Raw genomic sequence first — 12,021 nt, 5'->3', positions numbered from 1 at the left:
TTAGCATTACTGGTCAGGGCATAGACTTATTACCGTGATACTGAATGGTTTGCCTTGGAAACAAAGAGATCCCTCTGTCGGTTTTGAGATTGCACCCAGGAACTGCATTTCAGAATCTTTTGTTGACTATTATGGCTACTCCATTTCTTCTAAGGGATTCTTGCCAACAGTGGTAAATATAATGGTCATCTGAGTTAAATTCACCCAATCCAGTCCATTTTAGTTCGCTGATTCCTAAAATCTCAATGTTGACACTTGCCATCCCGTTTGACCACTTCCGATTTGCCTTGATTCATGGACCTAACATTCCAGGTTCCTATGCAATATTGCTCTTCACAGCATCAGACTTTACTTCCATCACCAGTCACATCTACAACTGGGTGTTGTTTTTGCTTCGGCTCTGTCTCTTCATTCTTTCCGGAGTTATTTCTCCACTGATCTCCAGTAGCAATTGGACACCTACCAACCTGGGGAGTTCATCTTATACTTACAGAACTTTTGACTTATATACAGAAAACTATAAAACACTGATGAAAGAAATCAAGAGGACACAAACAGATGGAGAAATATGCCGTGTTCATGGATTGGAAGAATTAATATAGTGAAAATGAGTATACTACCCAAAGCAATCTATAGATTCAATGCAATCCCTATCAAGCTACCAATGGTATTTTTCACAGAACTAGAACAAATCATCTCACAATTTGTATGGAAATATAAGAAACCTCGAATAGCCAAAGCAATCTTGAGGAAGAAGAATGGAACTGGAGGAATCAACCTGCCTGACATCAGGCTCTACTACAAAGCCACAGTCATCAAGACAGTATGGTACTGGCACAAAGATAGAAAGATAGATCAATGGAACATAATAGAAAGCCCAGAGATAAACCCACGCACATATGGACACCTTATCTTCGACAAAGGAGGCAAGAATATACAATGGAGAAAAGACAATCTCTTTAACAAGTGGTGCTGGGAAAACTGGTCAACCACTTGTAAAAGAATGAAACTAGAACACTTCCTAACACCGTACACAAAAATAAACTCAAAATGGATTAAAGATCTAAACGTAAGACCAGAAACTATAAAACTCCTAGAGGAAAACATAGGCAAAACACTCTCCGAGATAAATCACAGCAGGATCCTCCATGACCCACCTCCCAGAATATTAGAAATAAAAGCAAAAATAAACAAATGGGACCTAATTAAAATTAAAAGCTTTTGCACAACAAAGGAAACTATAAGCAAAGTGAAAAGACAGCCTTCAGAATGGGAGAAAATAATAGCAAACGAAGCAACAGACAAACAATCTCAAAAATATACAAGCAACTTCTGCAGCTGAATTCCAGAAAAATAAACGACCCAATCAAAAAATGGGCCAAAGAACTAAACAGACATTTCTCCAAAGAAGACACACAGATGGCTAACAAACACATGAAAAGATGCTCAACATCACTCATTATTAGAGAAATGCAAATCAAAACCACAATGAGGTATCATTTCACACCAGTCAGAATGGCTGCTATCCAAAAGTCTACAAGCAATAAATGCTGGAGAGGGTGTGGAGAAAAGGGAACCCTCTTACACTGTTGGTGGGAATGCAAACTAGTACAGCCACTATGGAGAAGAGTGCGGAGATTCCTTAAAAAACTGGGAATAGAACTGCCATATGACCCAGCAATCCCACTGCTGGGCATATACACCGAGGAAACCAGAATTGAAAGAGACGCGTGTACCCCAATGCTCATCGCAGCACTGTTTACAATAGCCATGACATGGAAGCAACCTAGATGTCCATCAGCAGATGAATGGATAAGGAAGCTGTGGTACATATACACAATGGAATATTACTCAACCATTAAAAAAATACATTTGAATCGGTTCTACTGAGATGGATGAAACTGGAGCCCATTATACAGAGTGAAGTAAGCCAGAAAGAAAAACAATACAGTATACTAATGCATATATATGGAATTTGAAAGATGGTAACGATAACCCTATATGCGAGACAGAATAAGAGACACAGATGCATAGAACAATTTTATGGACTCTGAGGGAGAAGGTGAGGGTGGGACGTTCTGGGAGAATAGCATTGAAACATGTATATTATCATATGTGAAACAGAACACCATTCCATGTTCGATGCATGAGACAAGGGCTCAGGGCCGGGGCAATGGGATGACCCAGAGGGATGGGATGGGGAGGGAGGTGGGTGGGGGGTCCAGGAAGGGGAACACATGTAAACCCATGGCTGATTCATGTCAATGTATGGCAAAAACTATTACAATATTGTAAAGTAATTAGCCCCCAACTAAAATAAATAAATTTATAAAAAAAAAAAAAAAAAGAAATGCAAAAAAGCAAAATGGCTGTCTGAGGAGGACTTACAAATGCCTGTGAAAAGAAGAGAAGCAAGAAGCAAAGGAGAAAAGGAAGGATATACCCATTTGAAAAAAAAAAAGTGTATTTATTTTTAATTAAGGATAATTGTTTTACAATATTGTGTTGATTTTGGCCATACAGCAACACGCATAAGCCATAAGTATATATATGTCCTTTTCCTCTTGAACCTCCCTCCCACTTCCCATTGCTCTAGGTTGTCACAGAGCCCTGGTCTGAGTTCCCTGCGTCACACAGCAAATTTCCATATGGTAAGGTATAGGTTTCCATGCTACTCTCTCCATTTGTCCCACCCTCTTCTTCCCAGCTTGGTGTCTACAAGTCTGTTCTCTATGTCTGCATCTTCACTACTGCCCTGCAAATAGGGTCATTTGTACCATTTTTCTAGATTCCATATATATGCATTAATATACGGTATTTGTTTTTCTCTAACTTCACTCTGCATAATAGGCTCTAGGTTTATCCGCTTCATTAGAACTGACTCAAATGCATTCCTTTCTATCACTGAGTAATATTCCATTGTGTATATGAACTTCAGCTTCTTTATCCATTCATCTGCCAATGGACCTCTAAGTTGCTTCCATGTCCTAGCTATTGTGAACAGTGCCGCAATGAACACTGGGGTACATGTGTCTTTTTCGGTTACACTTTTCTCAGGGTATACACCTAATATTGGAATTGTTGGGTCACATGGTAGTTTTCTTTCTAGTTTAAGGAATCGCCATACTGTCTTCCATAGTGGCTGTTATCAATTTATATTCTCACCAACAGTGCAAGAGGGTTCCCTTTTCTCCACACCCTCTTCAGCATTTGTTGTTTGTAGATTTTTTGATGATGGCAATTCTGACCCAGGAGAGGTGATCTCTCATTGTAGTTTTGATTTGCATTTCTTTAATAATGAGTGATGTTGAGCATCTTTTCATGTGTATATTAGCCATCTCTATGTCTTCTTTGGAGAAATGTTTGTTTAGGTCTTCTGTCCACTTTTGGATTGATTTGTTTTTCTGGTATTGAGTTGCATGAACTTCCTACATATTTTAGAAATCAACCATTTGTCAATTGTTTTGTTTTTTTCCCAGTCTGAGGGTTGTTTCTTCACCTTGTTTATAGTTTCTTTTGCTGGGCAAAAGCTTTTAAGTTTAATTAAGTTCCATTTGTTTAGTTTTATTTTGTTATTCCCATTACTCTAGGAGCTGACTCTAGGATTAGTCATAGAGGATCTTGCTGTGATTTATGTCATAGAGTGTTCTGCCTATGTTTTCCTCTAAGAGCTTTGTAGTTTCTAGTCTTACATTTAGTTCTTCAATCCATTTTGAGTTTATCTTTGTGTATGGTGTTAGGAAGTGTTCTAATTTCATTCTTTTACATATAGCTGTCCAGTTTTCCCAGCACCACTTACTGAAGAGACTATCTTTTCTCCATTGTATATTCTTGCCTCCTTTGTCAAAGACAAATCCACACACCTACGGGCCCCCTATCTCTGGGCTATCTTGTTCCATTGGTCTATAGTTCTGTTTTTATTCCAGTACCATACTGTCTTGATGACTAGCTTTATAGTATAGTCTGAAGTCAGGACGGTTGATTCTTTCAGCTCCATTCTTCTTTCTCAAGATTGGCTTGGCCATTCATGGTCTTTTGTGTTTCCATACAAATTGTGAAATTTTCTGTTCTAGTTCTGTGAAAAATGCCATTGGTAATTTGATAGGGATTGTACTGAATCTGTAGATTGCATTTACCAGTAGAGTCATTTTCACAATATTGATTCTTCTAACCCAGGAACATGGAATATCTCTCTGTTTATATCATCTTTGATTTCTTGCATCAGTGTCATAGTTTTCTGTATACAGCTGTTTTGTCTCCTTAGGTAGGTTTATTCCTAGATATTTTATTCTTCTTATTGCAATGGTAAATGGGATTGATGTCTTAACCTCTGATTTTTCATTGTTAGCATATAGGAATGCAAGTGATTTCTATGTATTGATTTTGTATCCTGTTATTTTACTAAATTCACTGATTAGCTCTAGTTAATTTTCGGATATAGTATCTTTAGAGTTTTCTTTGTATAGTATCACGTCATCTGCAGTGAGAATTTTACTTCTTTTCCTATCTGGATTCCTTTTCTTTCTTTTTCTATTCTGCCATAGCTAGGACTTCCAAAAATATGCTGAATAATACTGGCAAGAGTGGGCACTCTTGTCTTGTTCCTGATCTTAGAGGGAATGCTTGCAGATTTTCACCACTGAGAATAATGTTTGCTGTGGGTTTTCTCATATATAGCCTTTATTATGTTGAGGTAGGTTCCTCCTATGCCCACTTTTTGAGGGCTTTTTTTTTAATCATAAATGGGTGCTGAATTTTGTCAAAAGCTTTTGACATCTATTGAGATATCATATGGTTTTTATCTTTCAATTTGTTAATATGGTGTATCACACTGATTGATTTGCATATATTGGAGAATCTTTGCATCCCTGGTATAAACCCAACTTGATCACGGTATATGATTTTATTAATGTGTTGCTGAATTCTGTTTGCTAGAATTTTGTTGAAGACTTTTGCATCTACGTTCACCAGTGATACTGGCCTGAAATTTTCTTTTTTTGTGATAGCTTTATCTGTTTTGGGTATCAGGGTGGCCTTGTAGAATGAGTTTGGAAGTGTTTCTTCTTCTGTGATTTTCTGAAATCTTCAGAAGTATAAGCATTAGTTCTTCTCTACATGTCTGACAGCATTCACCTGTGAAGCAATCTGACTTTTGTTTTTTGGGAGATTTTTGATCACAGTTTAGATTTCAGTGCTTGTGATGAGGTTATTTCTAATTTCTATTTCTCCTTCGTTCAGTTTGGAAGGTTGAACTTTTCCAAGGATCTGTCCATTTCTTCCAGTTTGTCCATTTGATTGGCATATAGTTGCTCATAATGGTCGCTTAGGATCCTTTGTATTTCTGTGTTGTCTATTGTAAACTCTCACTTTTTTCATTTCTAATTTTGTTGATTTGATTTTTCTCCCCCTTTTGCTTGATGAGTCCGGCTAGTGGTTTGTCAATTTTATCTTCTCAAAGAACCAGCTTTTAGTTTTATTAATCTTTATTACTGTTTCCTTAATTTCTTTTTTATTTTGGCTCTGATCTTTCTTTCTTTCTTTCTTTCTTTCTACTAACTTTGGAGTTTTTCTGGTCTTTTTTAGGCTGTTTTAGGTATAAAGTTAGGTTCTCTATTCAATGTGTTTGCTGTTTCTGGAGGTAGAATTGCATTGCTATCAACTTACCTCTTAGAATTGCTTTTGTGGCATCCCATAGATTTGGGGTCATGTTTTCATTGTCATTTGTTTCTAGGAATTTTTTTATTTCCCTTTTCATTTCTTCAGTAATGTGTTCGTTATTTAGAAACATATCATTAAATCTTCATGTGTGTGTTTTTTTGTTTTTTATTTGTTATTTTTTTACAGTTTATACCTCATGACCCAGATAATCACGATGGTGTGATCACTCACCTAGAGCCAGACATTCTGGAATGTGAAGTCAAGAGGGCCTTAGGAAGCATCACTACAAACAAAGCTAGCAGAGGTGATGGAATTCCAGTTGAGCTATTTCAAATCCTCAAAGATGATGCTGTAAAAGTGCTGCATTCAATATGCCAACAAATTTGGAACACTCAGCAGTGGCCACAGGACTGGAAAAGGTCAGTTATCATCCCAATCCCAAAGAAAGGCAATGCCAAAGAACACTCAAACTACTGCACAATTGCACTCATCTCACATGCTAGTAAAGTAATGCTCAAAATTCTCCAAGCCAGGCTTCAGTAATACATGAACCGTGAACTTCCAGATGTTCAAGCTGGTTTTAGAAAAGGCAGAGGAACCAGAGATCAAATTGCCAACATCCACTGGATCATTGAAAAAGCAAGAGAGTTCCAGAAAAACATCTATTTCTGCCTTATTGACTATACCAAAACCTTTGACTGTGTGGATCACAATAAACTGTGGAAAATTCTTCAAGAGATGGGAATACCAGACCACCTGACCTGCCTCTTGAGAAACCTGTATGCAGGTCAGGAAGCAACAGTTAGAACTGGACATGGAACAACAGACTGGTTCCAAACAGAAAAAGGAGTACGTCAAGGCTGTATATTGTCACCCTGCTTTTTCAACTTATATGCAGAGTACATCATGAGAAATGCTGGACTGGAAGTAGCACAAGCTGGAATCAAGACTGCCGGGAGAAATATCAATAACCTCAGATATGCAGATGACATCACCCTTATTGCAGAAAGTGAAGAAGAACTAAAAAGCCTCTTGATGAAAGTGAAAGAGGAGAGTGAAAAAGTTGGCTTAAAGCTCAACATTCAGAAAACTAAGATCATAGTATCTGGTCCCATCACTTCATGGGAAATAGATGGAAAAACAGTGGAAACAGTGTCAGACTTTACTTTTTGGGCTCCAAAATCACTGCAGATGGTGATTGCAGCCATGAAATTAAAAGACGCTTACTCCTTGGAAGGAAAGTTATGACCAACCTAGATAGCATATTAAAAAGCAGAGCATTACTTTGCCAACAAAGGTCTGTCTAGTCAACGCTATGGCTTTTCCAGTGGTCATGTATGGATGTGAGAGTTGGACGGTGAAGAAAGCTGAGCGCCAAAGAATTGATGCTTTTGAACTGTGGTGTTGGAGAAGACTCTTAAGATTCCCTTGGACTGCAAGGAGATCCAACCAGTCCATTCTAAAGGAGATCAGCCCTGGGTGTTCATTGGAAGGACTGATGTTGAAGCTGAAACTCCAATACTTTGGCCACCTCATGCGAAGAGTTGACTCATTGGAAAAGACCCTGATGCTGGGAAGGATTGGGGGCAGTAGGAGAAGGGGACGACAGAGGATGAGATGGTTGGATGGCATCACCGACTCGATGGACATGAGTTTGGGCAAACTCTGGGAGTTGGTGATGGACAGGGAGGCCTGGCGTGCTGCGATTCATGGGGTCGCAAAGAGTCAGACATGACTGAGCGACTGAACTGAACTGAACTGATTCCCCTGTAACTGATATCTAGTCTCTTAGTGTAGTTGTCAGAAAAGATGCTCGATATGATTTCAATTTTCTTAAATTTACTGAGATTTGATTTGTGTCCAACAACATCTTAATTCAGACTAGTCACATTTCAAATGCTCAGCAGCCACATGTGGCTACTAAATACTATACTGGAAAGTATAGATCTAGAAGATTTTTTTGGGAAACTAATTTCATGACTTTCAAGACAGGACATAACATGCATTATAAAGTTAAGACTGATAAAATATACTACATTAAAATAGAGAAATTGATATTCATCAAAAGAGGAAAAAAAGGCAACAACAGATTGGTAGAAAAGTATGGCAATGTTAATAGTCAAGAATATATAAGGAATTTCTACAAATCAATATGATAATTATGAGACAACTCAATGGAAAAATAGGTAAGTTTTGAGCAGGCATTTTATAAGAGGTTAGCCAAATTACTAAGAAGCATATGAAAAGATTCTCAACCTTCATAGCGAGTTATAAATTAAAATCACAAGTAGATACCACTACATACCCACCAGAATGAATAAAACATAAAAGATGTAGGCAAGAATATGGAGTCAACTAGAACTTGCACACACTACTGGTAGGACTGTAGATTGGTAACCTTTGGAAAGCTGTTTGGCAGGATCTACCAGAAGATGAACATAAGCATATCCTCTCACATGGCAATACTTCTTTTGGATGTATGCAGAAACGCATGTACAGGGACACCAAAAGAAATGAATGAACATAAAAATTCACACAATCATTATTCATCATAGCTCAAAACAAGCAAAAGGCCAAATGTCCATCAATAGTAGAATGTTAATAAACAGATAAATAAATAAATAAAAACAGAACAATTTTACAATGGAATACTACACAGGAGTGAAAATAAAGCTTCACACACTAACATAAATGAATCTCACAAAATGAGACTGAGAAAAAGGTAACTATATTTTATCAGTCTTTCCTTTATAATGCATATTATATCCTATATTGAAGGTCTTAAAGCTAAGTCTCCCAAATAAATATTTTAGATCTATACTTTTCAGCACAGTAGCCAGTAGCCACATGTGGTTGCTGAGCACTTAAAATGTGGCTAGTCTGAACATCACTTTGCTGACAAAGGTCCATATAGTCAAAGTTATGGTGTTTCCAGTAGTCATGAACAGATATGAGAGTTGGACCATAGAGACTGCTGAGCACCGAAGAACTGATACTTTAGAATGGTGGTGTTGCAGTAGACTCCTGAGAGTCCCTTAAGACTGCAAGGAGATCAAACCAGTCAATCCTAAAGGAATTCAACTGTGAGTATTCATTGGAAGGACTGTTGCTGAAGCCCCAATAGTTTGGCCACCTGATGCAAAGAGCCAACTCACTGGAAAGGACCCTGATGCTGGAAAAGATTGGGGGCAGGAGGAGAAGGGGACGATGATAGAGAATGAGATGGTTAGATGGCATCATCAACTCAAGGAACATGAGTTTGAGCAAACTCCAGGAGATACTGAAGGACAGGGTAGCATGGTGTGCCACAGTCCATGGGGTTGCAAAGAGATGGACACATCTTAATGACTGAACAACAGCAAAAAAAGATAACAAACACTAAATAAAACATTGGGCAAAAGTCTATTTATATATAATTTAAAATGGGCAAAACTAAACCAAGATGCCTTAATGGTTATTTTCTGAAGGGGAGGTGCTAGGTCGCTTCAGTCGTGTCTGACTCTGTGCGGCCCTGGGATTCTCCAGGCAAGAATACTGGAGTGGGTTGCCATTTCCTGTAGGGGGTGATAATTGGGATTGGAAATTGTAATAATGTTCTCTTTCTTGAGTAATGGTAATGTTTACTTTGTGATAATTCACTGTACTTATCATACTGTTTATTTTTCTGTACACATATAGTACTTCAATAAAAGTTTTTAAAAATCAAATTTTACCCAGTGAAAACCAATTAGAAAACATAATGATAAACAAAAATTACTAGGTTCCTGAAACAGAGTAAGACCATTAAAAGGAGAAGTGTATAAGATACTACTGAAGGACAGTAAAGAAAAATTGCAAAAACTGTACAAAGACCACCTACATTAATGGAATAAACAACTTAAGATATATAGTCTTCCAAGTGCATACAAATCTAATTCAATGTCAATCAAAATCCTGCAGCTGTCAACTTTTTGTGAGACTGCATAAGCTCATCCAAAAATTCATATGGAAGAGCAAAAACGAAGGGCAATCAACAAAGTTCAGAAAATTAGCAAGATGATAAAGACTTCTTTTTAGAAAGTTACAATAAGAAAAATAATACAGATAGACCAAAGAAGAACAGAGTCCAGAAAAAGAATCAGTAACAATGATTTTGTGTATGATGTAAAGAAGAACATAAGACATTAAGAAGCAAAAATTAATACCTGAAAATACCAGATGTTAATCAAAAATCTGATATAAAGAAACAGAAACTACCTTACACTGCTGACGGGAGTATAAACTGGTGCAACCATTTGGGGAAGCTGAATATGAACACATTTTCATAGCTCCAAAATTCTGCTTCTATCTATCTATCTATACCTACCTGCCTAGAGAAACTCTTACACTTATGCCCAGGAGATAAATTTGAGAATCTTGACTGCAGTAATGATGAATTTGTTTTTTAATGTTAACTATCTTGTAACAGGATGCTTCAGTTGCAAATAACAAACACTCAACTAAAAGTGGTTAAAACAAAAGAAATTTTCACATTAAAAACTTGGGGGAAAATGGTTTAAGGACAATTACAAAAGCAATAACCCAAACTCTCTCATCCTCAGATCTGTCTCCTCAGAACTTCAAAAAACTGATCTTGCTGTAACTACTCCATCCTTGCACAACCATATCCAAAGCTGGAAGGTTCATCTTCTTCTTTTTATTCAGGGACAAAAACTTCCTAGAAGCTCCTCTCAGATTTCGCTTTACCTGTCTTTCATTGGGACTGTACTACATACCCATAATAAAACTGATAAAGGATAAAATTCCAACATTAGCTAAGACAAATCAACATTCATTCTCTTGTGATTGGAAATAAGCCATCTTTCCTATACATATGGGAGGCATACTCACAACAAGGAAAAAGGAGGTAAATGAGGAATGGCAATTTATTATATAACCATTAGTGCCCGACACAAACCTAAATACACATCAGAAGAACAGAGTGAAAAAAAATATGGATACTTATGTAATTAAAAACTATGCTGAAGTTACAAATGTGTGGCTATGAAACAATACAGAACAAGCACAAATCTTAGAAACATAAATAGTAAAGTTCAAAAAGATATGTCATTTCATTTAAACACAATTAAAAACATGCAAAATACCTTAATTTGGGAGTACATATACATGTTGAAAGAGCTTAATATGGGGGTGATTACATTCTAGAGAGTAGTTATCTTTTCACAAGAGAAGAAAGGGAGTCAGATGGTAGAGATAGTATGCATATTTAGCAGCATCTGCAGTGTTTTATTTCTTAAAAAGTGAAGGGAAGCTGAGGCAATGTGACAAAATATTTAGTATTTGTTAAACCAGCATAATGGGTTTCAGGTCTTTGTTACACAGATCTTCCTCAACTTAATGGTGGGACTATGCCTCAATCCATCCTAACTTGAAAAATATTGTAAGCTGAAAATACATTTAATATACATTTCTATTGAACATCACAGCTAGCACTTTAAACATGCTCAGACCACTTACTATTAATTAGCCTACCGTTGGGCAAAATCATCTAACACAAAGCCTGTTTCATAATAATCTCATGAACTTTATTGAATAGTGTACTGAAAGTGAAAAACAGAAGGTTGTATGGAAAAAAAAAAAAGGCTGTATGAATCAATACAGGATGCCTGTTTACCCCTGTGATTGCACAACTGACTGTGGGCTGCAGCTCACTGCCACTGCCCAGCATCATGAGTGTACTGTACTGCGTATCACTAGCTTGGGCAGAGATAAAAATTCAAAATTCAAATATTGAATGCATACTGCTTTTTCACCACTGTAAACTCAAAATACCCTAAGTCAGAGGTCATCTGTACTGTATGTGCTTTTTTAAAGTTTGATACCTAACCACCATCAGTGATTAATCAACATATATTGGAGGAGCAGCAGAAGCCATATCATGATTACCTGAGAATTTCTTAGAAATGTAAATTCTTTCACCCCACCCAGACCTACTAAATCTGGACCTCTGGGGTTAGGGCTTAGCAGTGTTAACCAGTCTTCCTAGTTAAGTCTGTTGCTAGCTAAAGTTTGAGACACTACCTAATACAAGTAAATTATCAAACACTCCCATTTATGTCAAATGATACTCAATTAAATTGAGTATTACATGAATAAATTAGGTTTAATGATCATATGTGGCTTATGTGAGTTAAGAATTTAGGAAAATAGTCTATAAAATATATTTAATCCCAAAGCTACATTAAGTTGGAGATTTTGTTTCTTTAATCCAAACACTTCAGTTTCTTATATAATAGTCTCAAGGATAAAGTCGAGAAGGAAACGGCAACCCACTCCATTATTCTTGCCTGGACAATCCCATGGACAAAGGAGCCTGGTGGGCTA

At 37.0% G+C, this 12,021-nt stretch overlaps 1 protein-coding gene across 11 annotated transcripts in view; it reads right to left on the bottom strand.

Moving 5' to 3' along the window:
* Positions 1-12,021, bottom strand: part of SLC39A10 (solute carrier family 39 member 10) — a 109,482-nt gene that overhangs the window by 46,633 nt on the left and 50,828 nt on the right. The window lies entirely within an intron of this gene.

This window comes from Giraffa tippelskirchi, chromosome 3, assembly GCF_054371585.1.
Source record: "Giraffa tippelskirchi isolate mGirTip1 chromosome 3, T2T-mGirTip1v1.2.pri, whole genome shotgun sequence".
In the NCBI taxonomy this organism is placed as follows: Eukaryota; Metazoa; Chordata; class Mammalia; order Artiodactyla; family Giraffidae; genus Giraffa; species Giraffa tippelskirchi.
This window is presented reverse-complemented; position numbering and strand designations above follow the sequence as displayed.